The sequence below is a fragment of the Pteropus medius genome, unplaced genomic scaffold (assembly GCF_902729225.1).
Source record: "Pteropus medius unplaced genomic scaffold, Ma_sr-lr_union100, whole genome shotgun sequence".
Taxonomy (NCBI): domain Eukaryota; kingdom Metazoa; phylum Chordata; class Mammalia; order Chiroptera; family Pteropodidae; genus Pteropus; species Pteropus medius.
This window is the reverse complement of record NW_024342644.1, coordinates 2,448,686-2,466,022: the sequence shown is the minus strand read 5'-3', so window position 1 is coordinate 2,466,022 and position 17,337 is coordinate 2,448,686. Positions and strand designations below refer to the sequence as shown.

Below are 17,337 nucleotides of genomic sequence, written 5' to 3'. Positions count from 1 at the left end.
CTATTTGCTGCCTGTCTCCGGGGCTCATGCGTTGGGTAAGGTAGTCTGTGTTCATAGAATTGTTTTATGAGTTGGGTTACAGGTGAGGCAATTATTGACACTGCCAAATATTTAATCTTGTCACTAGCTCTTCCCAGGGCAGCAAGTCGTACCCATGGATCATGCCCATGATTATTAGCCACAAGAAAGCCGATGTGATGGGAGACGTGTTTCACTGACCACCCATTTGCTCCCCACTTTATGGGACACTAGGAGATGGTGAAGCCTAGGCACAGCCAGTTGGGACAGGCAGCTCTGACTACTTAAAGACATATGGTGCTTCCTCTGAAGATTCTTTTGCCTTAATTCTGCTGCTGTATCAAGTGATACCCGCCCCTCTCACTAGCTGTACCTGGTGTGGGGATGCAAAGCTGTTCAGTGCTGGATATTGGCTGGAGGGTTGTGTAGTGGGAGAAAATAGGAAGGAAGGGAAAAAGTCACTTAATCTGTCTTCTTTTACTCTACATTAGGCTTTTTTTTTTTTGGGGTGAGGTAGTGATTAGGTGCCCATAGGCTGACCCAACCAGCTTCTGCCAATTTTCTACTTTTAAATTTCTATTTAAAAAAATCTCACAATTAAACTTTTAATGACACCAAACACTTTTCTTCTTACTGTGACTTCATTTCAGATTTGTAACATTTTATCTAATGTACTCAAACCAAAGTTTTCATTTAATTTAGCTCCCTAATTTTACAATAGGGGAAATGGAATACCGTCAAATATATAACTATATTTAAATATATGTGTGTATCATTTATATATCTGTTATACAAAATAATAAATAATCCAGAAGTACAGCATCTGTCTCACTTGCTGCTCTCTTTATGATGTGATGAGTCACATGAGTAATTGTATTACTTGTATAAAGTACTTGGAAGACAGTTTTACTTGCATAAGTCCTGAGCTGCATGTCATAAAGATGAAAAGTTTGAGCCATCTGTTACTTAAAAAAAAATTTACCCTAGTATACCACCTGGTGTTTAACTAGGCCTCAGGATTTGTTCCAGATACAGCACTGCTTCATTGAACAAATATTGGGGTGAGGGGTGGGTAGGATTTGGTGATTACTTCTGTGACTTGGGAGGGGCCTTTTTCACTCAGTCTTGAACAGTGTTATTTGGATCATTGTTATTTCCTATTGTGGTTTGCCTGTTATTAAAAACAATTTTGTCTTCATTTTGAAAATTGGATGTGAGGAGTAACATTATACAAAAACAACATTATGCAATGATGGAGATAATGTTCTGTGCTGTATGATTTAATTTGGAGCAGTGGATGGCCACCTGCTAGGCCTTTGTTCTTGTGACAGTCTGGCAAGTGGCCTCGGTGTTTTGGTTCTTTCCTTGGTCACGTGGTTGTTGAGATCTGCCTGGGTTAGTTGCAAACCATTAATCAGGTATCATAGAATGATGGAATATTTGACTACTGGGTATTTGAATTAAGAAAACAAATCCCTTTTAAAGTTATTATTCAGCAATCACAGAATGCTTTTATTGTGTTGATATAACATCCGAGTCTTACATTTTATCTAGGGATAGCTTATTCTTATCTACAACATAAAAAAGAAATCTAGTAGTATTTGGCATTATGCTAACTAGCTACCATATTGCACCTGTCTGCTTACCCACCCCAGTGGGGTAACCATGTATGTAATTCAGTGACTAACCGGAGACACTTTTGGGAATGTCAGAGAGCCAGTAATAATTATGCTGGGATAAGAGGCATTGGCATAGACAAGGACATATGGTCACTCTATTTATAAGGCATGGTCATTTTTACCGTGCTCTGTGATCAAAAAGAACCAGATATTTCATGTCTAAAGATGATTCCTTTATTTAAATTACATTGCATTAATTGAGGCTAGTATGGTGCCTCATACAAAATAGGCACTCAATCAACATTTGAAAATTGAATAAATGTTTATATTAAAACACTTAAAGCTTCCTGCCAAATATCTTTAAAAATGTACACTTTAAAGCAGTTTTCGGTTAAAAAATCCTCTATATTTTCGTGATATTCAAGCCCTCTCTCAGACTTCCCCATAGTAATAGGTCAATTACCCATTGACCTATGATTTGATTTCTGAAACCAATTTAATATATAGTATATTATAAAGGTAGGGAAAGTACTTAAAATTGCAATTGTCTATTTTTCTGTCTTATTAGAAGAGTAAGCCATTTAGTCAAGTGCTTATGACTTATCCCAGTAACTTATTTACTTTTTCCTTGTTATTTAAGTTATTAAGCACTTCAGTGGGTACTTAACAGTTCTTTAAATTTCTTCTGGGAAAATAGGAAGCCATGACATTCAAATTAGTTGTCTGATAGTATCTAGTCAGAGACTTTCATATTATGGAAGAATTGAAATTTTGGATGATTTTTTATGCTAATTTAAAATTTTTGTGTTTGTCACTTTAGAATTTTTAAGAATTTTCTCTCTCTTTACAAGCCCTAATTTATTACATAAAAGACATAGAAGAGGGTACAGGAATTTCTCTCATTTTCTATATGAGGTAATAAGATGGTGTTTTTTGCCCATCTGGCCATCACGTGAGAAGAATGAATTTAGCTCGGCCCTGGATTGTGGATTATAGTGTAGTGGGTTTTGGAAAGTCATTCGTGGTTTAGAGGGACTTTATGATATGGGCTGGGAACTTTAGTGTTTTCTTCTGTTCTGAGGTAGATTTTTTTCAAAAAAAGGTGTTAAAAGATCTTGAATTCTAGGCCTGTTATTTGACTTAGCATTCCATTTGTCCTAGTCTCCTCGTTTCTAATAAGAAAGATGTGAAACATACTATTTAAATTCTCATTCCCTCACACCCTTCCTCTCTGTGCGTCTCTGTGTGCTGATGATTTTATAGTCTTGTTTTTTTCCTTGCATTTTTCTTTTTTTATTTTCTACAATTTTGGCTCTATTTCTTCCTCTTGATCTTTCAGTTTTTTCTTCTTGTTCTCAGGTCTTGCCTCTGACTTTTTTTTTCACTTGAGCAAAACAGTTCATAAAATCTTATTTATTTCTACCCCTGTTCATAAAATTCAGATACTAGTCATAATAGAACTTGCTTGGGTGCTTCATGATTTTTATACTGTAGAACTAAATCCATGAGGAAGATATTTATTCACTTGTTAATTTATTTTCTCTCTCTATTTCTATGTAAGCTTTAAGGACAGGCATTCTCCTTTGTGTATAGCTATATCCCCAGAGCCTGGAAGTGTGCTGGGTGCCTAATAATTATTTAAAAAAAAAAAAAAAAGAAAGAAAAAATCCCTTAGCTTCCTGATAGTTTACAAAATTAGATATTGTTTAGTGAGAGTCTTGGAATTCTTTTGCTCTATAGAAACCCCCTGAAACTTGGCTGGTAATTGAACCATCTAATGAGAGAAAAAGTACTTTGGAGTGTTTCTTATAATATTGTAGGCTTATAGACTCTTCCCTTTTTGGCGCTTGTTGTCCCTAGACTTGATTTTACTACTTCATCAGTGAAGGTCATTTTTGCTGCTAGTAATAGAAATCTCAGCTGAAACTCACTTAAACCGTAAGAAAGTGGATTATTCTCACAAGTCCAAGAAGGCTTCAGAGTGGGTTGATTAAACTCAGTGTTGTCACAAGAGACTCAGATTTGTTTATTCTTTTTCCTTTCTCTTTGCATTCTTGGCTTCATCTTTAAACCCAGTTCCTTCTGTGGTTATGAGGACAGGAGCAACAGTTGAATCCATATTTTTCTTGTTTCCATCTAGTGGGAAAGAGACTGCCTTTTCTTTCTCTGAAGACATGAACAAACTTTATGTATCATTGGTCCAAACTGTCACTGGACTACTCTGTCCTGAATATTGGCAAAGAAGATGGAATTATAGCAATTGGCTTGAACTAATCACCTCAAGTGGAATAGATGGTGGAATCAACTACAATTCACTAAAATCTCACATGAATTTTTATAAATAAATTTCTAAAGACTGTTGATTTCCTGAGCTCCAAGTTGACTTCTCAGAGAAATTAGTTTCATAACCAAGAGGATGCTGGGTGAAGTCAACATTATCATAATTGCTTCATTAGGGAAATTACAACATTTAAATTTAAAACTATGATAATTTTTGTTCTGTCTACTGAAGTTTTTGATAAATATGAGATGCTACATTGTTTTTATAAAGAAGAAAGTAGATATGTAAAAATCAGAACTAAGACTTTCTCTTTAAGTGTGTTTGCAATGATAACAATTGTTATGTTTAAATTATTTAAATAATATGAAATCTTGTTGACTGGAAAAATGGGAAAGATAACTAGGACATAGTAAAGCTTATTTAAAAAAATAAAAAGTTAATATATAAAGTAATTTGTATCTGTCACACTTATTAACAGGTTTTTGATTTACTTGTATATATGGTAATGGATTATTTTTGTTTGGCCAAGAATTCTCAGTAAATATTTAATAAGAAGCCTGGAAGCATTATAGTATTGTGGAGAAAGCAGTGAATTAGGAATTAGAGTCCAAATTTCTAGTTCTCTTTCTGGCCCTATCTATATGATTTTTAGCAAATACTGAACCTCTGTGAGCCCTCATTTCTTTATTTGTAAAAGAGTTCCCCTTTAGTTTTCTAAAAATGTCATCTTCTCTTCATTGGTTTTAACTACTCCTTTACTGGGAATTTAAAGACATACCTCTTTCCTTTTCGAGGTGTGGCTTTTTAGTGGAATTAAGATCATATGTAATTTAAGTTTAATTGAGCAAGGAGGGACAGGCAAAAAGTGAATCAAAGTTATGAGATAGGTGCTCTGCTCTCAGCTCATAGAGTAATTGTAGAAAAGCGTATTTTTGTGTTGAAATATACATGTTAATCATCAGAAAGGCAAGTACTTTATATCACATTTTCCCAATACTTCTAGTACTTCATTAGCTAAAGACGGGCTTCTACTGATGTCTGGCATTTAGAATGGTGTCATACTAATAAGTTTGTACATATAACGCAGAAGCATAGATTCCCTAGGTCACCTATAATTCAATAAAAAGAGGTTTGGATTTAGAGTCATAAGAGTGGGTTGGAATTCTGGCTTAGCTAGTTAAGAAGGAAGCCTGACAGTATAGTGGAATGGTAATATGAACACTGCAGTCAAACACAGGCAGGAATGCGTTTGGTTTTACTATTTACATTAGTATGTTTTGATGAATAGAGCTATTTCAGTTTGGATATCTTTGACTATAAGTAGCAGAAGACTTAACCAAAAGTAGCTTGAACCATAAAGGTTTTACCATCTCTCGCATAACTAGAAGTCTGGAGATGGACAGTTCTAGTTTGATTAATTTCATGATTTAACGATGTCTTAACACAGGGACCTTCCACCTTTTGATGTTGCCATCTGTAGTTTGTTGAAACATTGCTGCAGTAGCAATAGTTTCAGGTAGTACATGCAGTCATGATTACAGCCAGTGAACAGAGATCTTACTCCCCATAATTCTCTTTATAGTAGGGAGGAGAATTATTCCTAGAAGCTCTACTGCAGACCATTGGTGAAAATTGAGTCCCAAACTCAGACATACAAGCTAATCACTAGCAAGGAGAGAGACGATGTCATAGCTGACTTAGACTATTTTTTACCTACTCTGGGACTTTGAGTTGAGGGAGACTCTTTTTTAAGCATAGTACCTCATTGGTTGAACAACAAACAAAATCAGGTCTCTGCTAGCAAGAATAAAAGATGTGGGATGGGAGGAGGGATCTGAGTTGGCAAGCAATAGTGAGCATACAATGTTGCTTAGAGTCTTGTAGGAGATGCACAGAAACCAAGAGAAGTTGATAACAGTGATAAATATGATATAGTTTATGATGGAGAGCAGTATTAGGCGCTACAGGAACACATAAGAGGAAAACCTAAAATCTAAAGTTGCAGTGATCAGAAAAGACTTTTCTGGAAGAAATGATATTTAAGTTTTAACTTGAAGAATGAATGGGAAAGGCAGGAATTAGTTATGGAACAGCATGCCCTTCTTCCACGTTTATAAGAGGACAAAACCTAACCATCATCATATGTCAGGACTGTTTTAAGAAAAGTTTTAAGGCAAAAGTTTTGGATTCAATGACCAATCAGACTTAAGCCCCATTATCTATAGCTATAACAACCAATGTTCAAAAGTGATCTTTATTTTTCAAGAAAAAGTTATATAATAACTTTTAAAGTGCCATATATTTTCAGTATGAAGCACTCTCTTTTATCTGTGTAAGGTTCTAAGAATCAGAGGACTCATAATTGTGCTGCACCTATTTCTTCTGTACAAAGCAACCGTGACTTACCTGATGCCTTGTAGTGAGAAGAATGTTTTGTAGAACAAAAACTAGGATGGCTTCCATTACTCAGGAAGCACAGGTAAGAGACTTCCCCACTCTGACTTTGATGCAGAGCATATACTTGAGATTAAGCATTCTGCTATATTATTTTACCTTTACTTGTATCCTTTAGATTTGTTTCTTCTTGAGTTTTGATTGAATTAACCAATTATGGTTAATTAGAAAAGAAGTTTGACTAACCAGTGTTTTTTCTTCTCTGAATGATTAGGAGGTAAAGTTCCATTTTCTGTTCCCTACTGGTATTTTTACATGTCTGTCTTCTCCTTAAATAATACTAGTATCTTAAATTCTTTAAAAGTGGTGCTATTTCTTAAGAAGAGTTCATGAAGACAGTCATTTCTGGCTTCTAATGCTTACTCTCCACAGACATAGACATTGTATTAGGAGTTTGGTACTCTATTTTTTTTTTTTCTTGTTATTGCATTATAATGCCCAGTTATATTCATGGAGAAATTTGTAAGGCTAACCAACAGATTTGTCATGTAAGCTAGATAAAGGGAGTTGTAAATAGTTTTAGAAATAAATACTCGATGAACCTGGGATTCATACAATGTACAATGATGATTCTTACCTTATTACAAAATACTACGCAATGAGTGCATGTAAGAAATTAAAGTCACCTATGTTGTTTGGTTTGTGTAAAATCCTAATGTGAGAAATATGCTGATTTTCTGTATTAACAGGCTATTTTAAAATACATCTGTGATTCTAATTTTGATCATCTTTGGACTTTCAATAAAATTACCTTCTCTTAAAAAAAGAAAACAAATGTAAGGAAAATGATTTGTAGAATATTCTTTAGCATTTAAAAAAAAAATCTTATTTTTTCCTAATCAGTATTTCTTGACTTTTTTTCCTCTCTAGGTTGCCTGTCTTGCTTTTGTAATAAACAGGAACACTAAAAGAAACTTCATATTGAAAAATTGGAGATAACATAGAATTTTTACCATTTCGATGGAGATTTATTTCACTATTTGTGATACGGGTTTATTTTACTATTCCATTCATAATTTTAGTTTTTTTTTTTTTTAACTTACATGAGAAGAGGAATGAAAAAGTAAGAGGAGACCAGTGTATAAATCATATGATAGGACACTATTTGGATAGAATTTCAGTCATTTGACAGAAATTCAAATTTCTGCAGTAAGCGAGGCACTATTCTGGCTATGTGGGTAGTATGACGCTTAAGAACATTTCTTAGCCTTCTAGACAGGGAGATAGGAAATAAATAAATACCATATTTCAGGTTTTGATAGGCTTGATGAGAAGAATCTAAGGCAGGCATAAAGTAATAGGGATAGTAGAGTGAAGCGAGGCCTATGTTATATAGAATGGTCAAGGAAAGCCTTTTGAAGAAGGTGACATTTGTGCCATAGTAAAACTTTGTGAAGAGCTGGAAACAATCTCATAAAATTATCATGCTGGTGGACAGATGTACAAACAAGAGAGAACTGTCGCTTGAATAAGTGTGGTAGCAATGGAGATGAGGAGAAGGGTTTGGGTGTTTCGAAGGTAGAGTCAGAAGCCTTTGTTGACAGATTGAATGTAGAGTATGAGAAAACGATGGTAATCAAGGGTAACTCCTAGTTTTTTGGGGGCATGGTTAGAGGAGGGGTTAAGTATCAGGCATATGTTTGAACCATTTGTCTGAGATGAGAAAGAATAGAGGAATTTTTACATGAGATGGGTATGGGACTAGGATATCAAGATTTCTGTTTGGATTATGTTTAATTTGAGATGCCTGCTGGATAGCTGTCTTGATATATTGTATATATGAAGTTTGGGCTTGAGAAATAAATTTGGGAATCGTCATCCTGGTATGGAAAGCCACGAGACTGAAGAAGATTACCTAGAGAATTAGGGCATACAGAGAAGGAGAAGACCAAAGAATAGGAGCCAGCCAGCAGAGGAGTCTCAATCAAGGTAAAAGAAACCATGAGAGTGTTTTGTCTCAAGCCAAGTGAAGGATGTATTTCAAAAAGAGGGAGTGATCAGCTGTGTAAGTGCTGCTGAGAGATCGAGTCAGATGTAGACTGAGAATTGATTCACTGGATTTGTCACAAGAATGCTCGTAGTTGTTCTTGATGAGCAGTTTCAGTGGAGAGGTGGGGATATAAGACTGATTTGAGTGGATTTAAAACACAATGAGAGGCAAGGATGTGAGACAGAGTGCAGATAGCATTTTAAAGGAGGTTTGTTACAAAGGGAAGCAGAAATGGAGCTAGAGCTGAATGGGGGAAAGTGTAGAATCAAAGAGTTTTTTGTGTTTTTAAGATGGAATGCCACTGCATATCTGTATGCTGTTGGATGTGATTCATTATAGAGCTAAAATTGCTTTGTAGAGGGAAAGAGGGTAATTACAAAGGGTAATTACCGGAGAAGAGTATGCAAGAGGGGCTGGGATGCTAGCACACCAACAGAAGCATTGAATTTACATGGGAGTAGGATGAGAAGACAAGTGCAGTCATGTGCCACTTAACAAGGGGATACATTTTGAGAAATTCATTCTTAGGCGATTTTGTCATTGTGCGAACATCATTGAGTGCACTTACACAAACCTAAGATAGTAGAGATAACTACACACCTAGGCTGTATGGTACAGCCTGTTGCTCCTAGGCTACAAACCTGTACAACATATCACAGTACAAAACAACATGAGATTAAATCAAACACAAGAGAAAATTATGCACTTAGGAGAGGTAAAACACGAGAGAGGTATGAGGCTGCTGCTTGCATAACACAGTATACTGTTTTACAGCAAACTTTTTAAAATCCAGTAGAATACACTAAAATAATGATTAAAAGTACAGTATAGTAAGTACATAAACCTGTAACAGTCATTTATTATTATCAAGTATTATGTACTGTGCATAAGTATATGTGCTCTACTTTTTTATACAACTGGTAGTGCAGCAGGTCTGTTTACACTAGTATCACCATTATAATCTTATGGGACTGCTGTCATGTATGTGGTTCATTTTATACAGTGCATGACTGCATGCTTATACAGAGCAGGTAGTTTGATAGACATGGTGGTCAAAAGAAATAGTGGTTCTCTTCCAATTTTTTCTGTTTTTCAGCGAGATAAGAAGCAAGATAATCTGCTCAGAACCTTAATGGGGAGAGCCCATGTTAGAGCAATATAAAATATTTATTTTCTAAATAATTCTTAAGAAATACATTTTTCCCATAGCTATTGGTTTTTGTTGTCGTTGTCATGGTGGTTAGCAATTTATGCCCAAATGTATTTTGTGTAAACATAAATACATAAAGAGTTGCATTTCACTGTGCCTTGTAAGGCCTAAGTGAGAGCCCCTCCCTGCTTTAAGTATGGGGATTTGAAATTTAGAAACCTTATGTTTTTAGCTTTCTTATTCTTGTTCTCTTATTTTTGGATTGACCTAATAGAGAGGATTGTTTTACTTGGTTCAATGTCCTCATCACCTGTTCTGCAGCATCCAGTTGCTTCTAGTACCTGAGAGTAGTTGAACACTCATTCCTTATAGAGTGAAATGTTTGAAATTGTGCCACACTAATGGCCTACCGCTCGGCTGAGCGTAACCTGAGTTGAGAATTTTTAAATTTTTGTTCACATTTTAAGGTGAGGTCTCATTCTTCTTCAGCAGGTACAGATCTCCTACATATGTTTGTTTGTTTGTTTGTTTTGCATGGGGTAGGGGGGAGAGTGGTAATCCAGGTACCCCTTTTTGCTTTAAGTAGTAGAAACCAACGTTAATTCATCTCATAGTTGTATTCCATTTTGCAGCTCGCTTCTCTGAACTGTATTATCCTCATTTGTAAAGTAAGAATCCTGCCTTTAACTCTTCCTAAGGATTGCAGAGGCAGCATATGATACATGTGAAAATTGCTCTGGAAAAAACTAAAGCAGTATAAAAAGCAAAATCCTATTGTTGTGATGATAATTTTTGTTACTTTTTAGAAGACATGGACAACTGTACAAGACTACTCTTTAGACTCCCAACTTTCATCTTACAGCGACATTCATTTCTTGTTTTATTGTTATTATTTTTCTCTTAGAGGCTTAGGTATTCAGGATTTCGATATGTAGAGTTGAAATTTGAACAATTCAAACTAGAGGTGAAAGAAGAGAAGCTGAATTTATTGCCCGTTTTCTATTATTTTATTGTTCTCACTTTTTAAAACCAGAAGCTTTCCCTCTTATCACAGTTTTACAAATGGATATATGAAAGAATGAACCAGAATTGAAAATATGAAAAACGATTTTTTTCTTATGTGTCCATTTGCTAATTTTAAATTTACTAACGATAGTTTCTTGTTTCAGCTGAGTGAAAAAAATTAAACTTAAATTGCAGCCTTTTGGGGGAGTTTTCAAAGAATTTTTACATTTTTCTAATTAGAAAACCTATTTGGAAAAGAAAATATTTCTAATGATGTCATTTGCTACTGTAATATTTCTTCTTAACCTTGTTGGATTGTGGCAGTAAGTGCTATTTTGGGGGGCAAATATTTTCTATCACAATTATAGATTTTTAGTGCTAGAATAAATCCCAGAATTCATCTCGTTTAACTATTTTCATGTGTACGTGAGAAAATTAAGGCTCGGATAGGAAGGATTGCCCTACTGCCAATTCATGGCACTTCTGGGACCTGATTTTAGGTCTCTGGACAGTCAATATAGGGTTTTCCTTCTTGAACCATCCTGCCTTTTAAATACAGTTGTATTCTCAGAAAGAACTAGGGAAGTTGCCCGTACACAGTACAGAAGGAGAACAACAGATGTATTCTGTGCACTCTTCATGCTTTTTAATTTTCCAGTCAGTCTTTTCAATGGTATAGATGTGAATTAATTACCATAAAATATAGAAAATAAACAAGCTCTTTTGTGGTGCTTTTTTTGAAATCTCTACAGTAATTCTTAATTATTCTTTTTAGTGTCATTCTAGTTACCTCTGACAGGATGGTCAGAATACAATACACTTTTGTTTCTATAAACATACGTTGGGGGTTCTTCCAGCTAACTGTGACATCCTGTTTATATCCATGGGTTAAAACCACTTTCTTGTGGGTTCTGAGATATATAAGGAGGTTTCAAAGCCTTTAGAGATGGCTACCACAGTTTTACTTCTATTCCCCTTTTTGTTTACTGGGAAATCTCTGGTTATTTAGTTCTATAGTATTTTTTATTAAGATATTTTAACTCATTTACTGTATATTACAATAAAAAAATTAAAAATCACATAAAGATATATGTTCGTGAATTATTTTAAGTCAGACACCCTTGTAACTGCCACCCAGTTCAAGAAATAAAACGTTGCTTACCCTCTCTGGAAACCCCTGTCCTACCCTGCCCTTATCTCAGAAACCTCAAAATATGTGCTTGTTTCATGTTTCTTGATGCTGTTGGCCATTGATGTTTAATACCCAGATTCATTACTTCTGTGGGGTTTGGAAAATGGTGGTATTCTATTTTATTATTGTCATAAATTAGGTGTAAAAATTTTATAAGTAGATATTTCTCTTCATCTGTTATTTACTCATTGGTAGAGTTTATAGAGGCAGGCAGAATAAATTCTAAATTATTTACCCAGTTCCTAAGATAATGACATATTTTTCTGTCAGAAGGTGACTGTTAACTTCTTTTTAAAAAATCAGATTAGAATTTAAACTTACTTGGGCTTCAGTCAATTGCAGTTCTTATCCAAGTTCAGATTGCCCTGTGTCTGACTATTGTGAACCTCTTCAGGTTGGCTTCTGAGTTCTTTTGAGATGATCCTGGTATTCTTTGATAGCTTTCCTGCTCTCAGGTGGTATGATAAGATGTTCCAAGTTCATCTTGTACATTTTCTGTCCCAGACTTGGAATCAGCCAATCTCTAACAAGTTCTGCTTTCTTTGAACAGGTAGCAGCATTTCGTGTCTACATCGGGGTGCTTTGCTTCTGTGTTAGTTATTGATTCTAGGCTTTTTCAATCTTTTCAGTGGACACACACATACACACTCTCACACACAAATTTTAAGCTAAAATACTGTATGAGTTCATATTGATATTTCCAATTTTCATTCAGGACTAAAAGGTTTTTAATTTAATCTCATATAGTATATCTCTGTCTCCTTCTTTATCAGGAATCTTAGTTTTCAAGAACACAGGGGGTGATAGCATTAGAATTATCCCATAGTCCTCATGAACTTTATCCCACTTTACACTTACAGTAGTTTCAGAATAATAGTAATGCATGTACATATACCACCAATCATGATTACTGAAAAATAAATATTTGTTTTGCAAATGTTATTCCTATTTTCCTCTCAAATATTTTTAATGGGAGTTCTATTCACATTGCTAAGTCATAGAGCCATTATGTACTCAGTCTTTCATTTTTAACCTTTATTTAGTATTCATTCCATAAATAACTATATATTGACTGCTACACACTAGACTTTACGTAAATAACCTTCCAGGCATTTTTGATGTTGAAGCTCATGCTTACTGGGTTCCTTAGAGAGAGCTCCTAGAAACAACAGCCCATTAGTTGTGGCACGTTAGCAGTTAGTGCTCTTTATACTTGAAAGTTGATTTTGGGGATATAAAATCTTTGGGTCACATTTTCTTTCTGGCAGAGAATGTTGCTTTTAAAGTCTGGTGACAGCATAATTTTTCCCTGTTATAAGTCATGTGCTCTTTTTATCTAGATGATCAAAGAAATTTTTCCCTTTTCCTCAGAGTTGAGTGATTTTATTAGAATGTGTCTTAGTGTTGGTTGTTCTGGGGCAATAATCATACATAATGATCTTTCAATATATAGTTAAATATTTAAAATATTTTAGGTCAGTTTTCTTGAATTATAGTTTTAGTATTCTTTGCTTTAGGGTTTCTTTTTCTTTAGGAACCCTTCTTATTCATATGATGGATTGTCTGTGTACCTTCAATATTTGTCATTTTCTCTCAAATCCTGTGGTCTTGCTAAACTGTTAACTAGTGCTACTAGCTTTGTATTAAATTCCTTCAGAATTTTATACACAATCATTTCATGTGTGAAGAAACCTTTTTAATTCCTTTTTCTTCGAATTGTATGCTTTTTCTTATTGTACTAGCTAGAGAGCCTCTAGTACAATATTGAATAAAAGTGGTGAGAATGGGCATCCTTCCCTTGTTTCTCATTTTAGGGAGAAAACATGATGTACCTGTAGGTTTACCATACATTTCCTTATCAGTTTGAAGTAATTCTCTAATTTTAGTTTGCTTAGAATTTTTCTTGATGTGATGTCGAATTTTGTGAAATGCTTTTTCTGCTTCCATTGAGATGATCATTTGGTTTTCTTTTTCAGTATGTCATGTGTAAATGTTCTATTTTAGGTGCTTTGACTCTAGTTATTTGCATGTGGCTCAGAGGGAGACCATAGGCCCTTTCCATATAACTCTACCGAGCTTTAGTTTCTTCTTCATAGTAATCAATGGTAATAATGAAGACATCCTCTTTTTTTTTTATATACCGTGGTATGCTTTGGTTTGTTTAAGTCATGTTGCTAAATGGTGTCATTCTCTTGGGTATCTCAGTTGATAATTTGAATTGATGTTAGTGTAGGTGGTGTTAGTGTATTGAAGTTTGTCTTTTGGCTGGCATGGCAAACAATAGAAACTTGACAGTCACCCTCCACACGCTAATGGATTCTATTTTGTCCATTTATGTTAGTATTAGAGCATTTTCACACAAGAATAGAGGATGGTGTCTGTTTCATTGAAATCGCTTTGCTTTCTGGAACTAAGAGTGAGCAGTGCTTCCAAGATTTGTCTTTGACCAGCTATGTTGGCTGCTGTTGTAAAAAAAAGTTTTTTTCCTTTTATGAAGTTAAAAGTTGCATTTGGAATAAATACCTTTTTGATTTGAGGTCAGAATAATTATAACTAATAGTTCTATTACTTTTCTGAAATTAGATTTTTAAATTTTTAAGAAAGACCGTTGTAGGGGATGAAGGAGAGAGTTGAGGGGAAAATGATGCTGTTTAAATGCTTAGAAAGTAATTCGTAGGACTATGATTAGCAATTTCTATAAATTAGTAATTCCTACTTGATTTGTGAGAGTGAAAATCCTTTGAGGATTTGTCATAAAATTCAAATGTGCCAATCAAATGCAGTTCCTCTGATTAGATTATCTATAATTCTGATGGTGAACAAGATAGGTTTCCTGTTTAATGGTGTCTTTATTAAATTTTAAGAGACATAAACATGACTGTTAATCATAACTTTAGTTAACGATTGATTCCAGTGTTCTATCCTGGTATTGGTTTTTCTTTTATTTATTAAATTGCAAGAGGTTTTTAAAAAATGTACTCTGAGGTATGTAAAGTCTGTAGATCCACAGAAGAAAGATTCATTTGATGTGATCCCTGAGAAGGAATTTATCTGCTGAGATGGACTTCCCATGGTCAGCCGAGGGCCCGAATTTTATAAATAATAAGAGCTTCGTGGCCATTTGCTGACAGGGGACTTCTCACACACTCTGTATACCAGGAAGAACCTCAAACTGAACCGTTGGCTTCCCATGCTATCCCATGCTCATTTAAACTGGCTGAGTTAACTATTATAAGGGAGTTTCTGGTTTTGTCTTTCAATCAATGGATTAAGGGCTTCTCCATCCAATCAGAACTGGTCCATAATTACCAATCATGATGCATAATGCTGACCAATTAAGACTGTGAATTTTACACCAGTCAGAAGTGATGAATTTGGATACTTCATATATATAAAATGGACCTAATTGGGAACCTGGATGGGAACTTAACTCTATACAAGGTGGCCTTCCCTTTGTCTAAGCAGCACAGAATTTAGGTTGCTACCTAAATCTCTGTCTCCTGGGCTGCACCTCCTTTTGCTCAAATAAATGATTTTTTATTGTTTATTATAGTCTAAATCGATTTCACTTTACAAAGTGAATCATATCTCGGCATTGCCCTCAAGGAACTTAACTTCTTGTAAGAAAGAGATGTCTGAAAGAACTATAGTACTGTGAGTCAATGCTATAAGAACAGATAATTTGGGACAGCGATTCATTTTGAATTAGCGAGTTCAACAAGAGTATGTTAAACATGAGTTTTTTATACTGCATTAAAATATTGGTATTCTCTGCCTCTTGCTCCTCAGATGAAACATCTTGATCCTGTAGGAGTTAGAACTTGCCAAAGCCCAGTTAAGGCAGCTTTGAAGGAAGTTAGTCTCTTCTGTTGCCTCTCTCCTGTAGGTGGGGATTCCATGATTATGTGAATTAGCCAAGAGGACCATCTTGCAGAATCTTACCTTTTCCAGGCGCAAGTGTCTCTTGCTCGGCTACTTCTATTGTAATTTTTTTTTTCTTTAAGGCAAGGCAACCCTTGATTGACCTCACAGATTGCAAGGACCTTGTCAGTTTTCAATCTCTTATTTTTTTTTATTTCTTATGCCTACAGTACCTTGTCTTCGTAGGTGTTCTCCCATCCACGTACTAACCAGGCCCGACCCTGCTTAGCTTCCGAGATCAGACGGGATCGGGGTTGTTCAGGATAGCATGGCTGTAGACTATTGTAATTTTTTAAATAACAAAGTGCTTGTTTTGTTACCCCTTCAAGAGATCAGCTTTTATATTAACTAATGTCTCTTTGGAAAAGTGACTTTGAAAAAGATGTAAAAAACTTGAAAATTTTGTTGAGAAACCTATTATAAATGCATTTTTAAAAATAACTTTTTATTCAGACTGTATAGCTAATTCTAAATTCTGGATTTGTCTGAATCTTCCACCAGAAACCATGTTGTGATCTAATAGTACTCCAGCTCAAATTTTATTCATGATGGAGCCCAAGTATGGATTTCTCTTTAGAATTATTATTCCTTTAATTCATTTTTTAGTTGGAACCAGAACTGTAAGTGTTCCTCATTTCTTCCTCAAAATATAACAGATTTGTGTTATAATTTAATTTTAGTGTTTCTTGGTGAATGTGATAATTAAAGTACAATGAGATGTGCAAATTGGATGGTTGAGTAAATAAATGTAACAGCTGATCAGAGCATCTCTTCTTAATGCCACTTTATTGTCTTCTGATAAATTGATAAACTCTTGAGTTTATCCCTTTTTTTCATTCCTTTTTCTTGCTCTCTTTGTTCCTTTTTGTTGTTGTTGAAGGATGTTACCTTCTAAAGTGTTTGCTTTGAGCAGAGTATCAGGATATTGATCTTAGGGGAGGTGAACTAATTTACAGATTCGTTTTTCATTTTATGGGGATATTCTCCATAATAGGAATATACATATCATAATTTTAGTTATTTTTTTATGTTAATCTTTTAAGGAAAGGTTGTTTTACTTTAACTAGCTTATTAACAAGAAAGAAATGATTGCTTCAAATGCTACATGCTGTGCAAGTCTTAAGTGCAGTTTTAAATATAGTGAGATATGCTGTGTACAGTGGTTTAACTTTCACTCATCTTGCTTTGCCTTAGATCTAAAAGTAACACAAAAATACCACTGCACCTTAAACTTTATGATATAGGGGTGGGGGAAAAACCCTTTGTACGTACTCTGTTGGGTTCAGCAACTGGGGCCTAGAAATCATATTGATAAAAGATGGATGATAGGAAAAAAATAAAAAACCAGATTTTAGTAAACATGGGAGTTCATGAAGAAATGTGACTCAAGGAAGAGATTAGAATTTGGAGATCATATACCATTTAACAAAGAGAGTGAAGAGTGGAGAAGACTTTAAACAAAAGAAAAAGGGTTTTGGGTTTCTTAGGGATGGGTAAATTGTGACCAGGACAGATATGGTAAGTTCGGGTTGTTTAATAGGGTTTGTTATGCAGATAAAAGTTGTCTCTTGAGTAGTTCTCTTCTTGGTATTGGAGAGACAGGTAACTTTACAAATAGAAATTTATGTCTTGATTTTAGCCAGATAGGAGAAGAGAGAACTTTTTTCCTAAGTCTGTTGTTTCTAAATTGCCTCCGGTTCAAAATAA

The 17,337-nt window shown here is 34.8% G+C and overlaps 1 protein-coding gene and 1 pseudogene across 11 annotated transcripts in view; one reads left to right on the top strand and one right to left on the bottom strand.

Moving 5' to 3' along the window:
• CDKAL1 (CDKAL1 threonylcarbamoyladenosine tRNA methylthiotransferase) overlaps window positions 1–17,337 on the top strand; it is a 566,460-nt gene that overhangs the window by 122,776 nt on the left and 426,347 nt on the right. The window lies entirely within an intron of this gene.
• Window positions 15,792–15,910, bottom strand: LOC120605653 (uncharacterized; annotated as a pseudogene).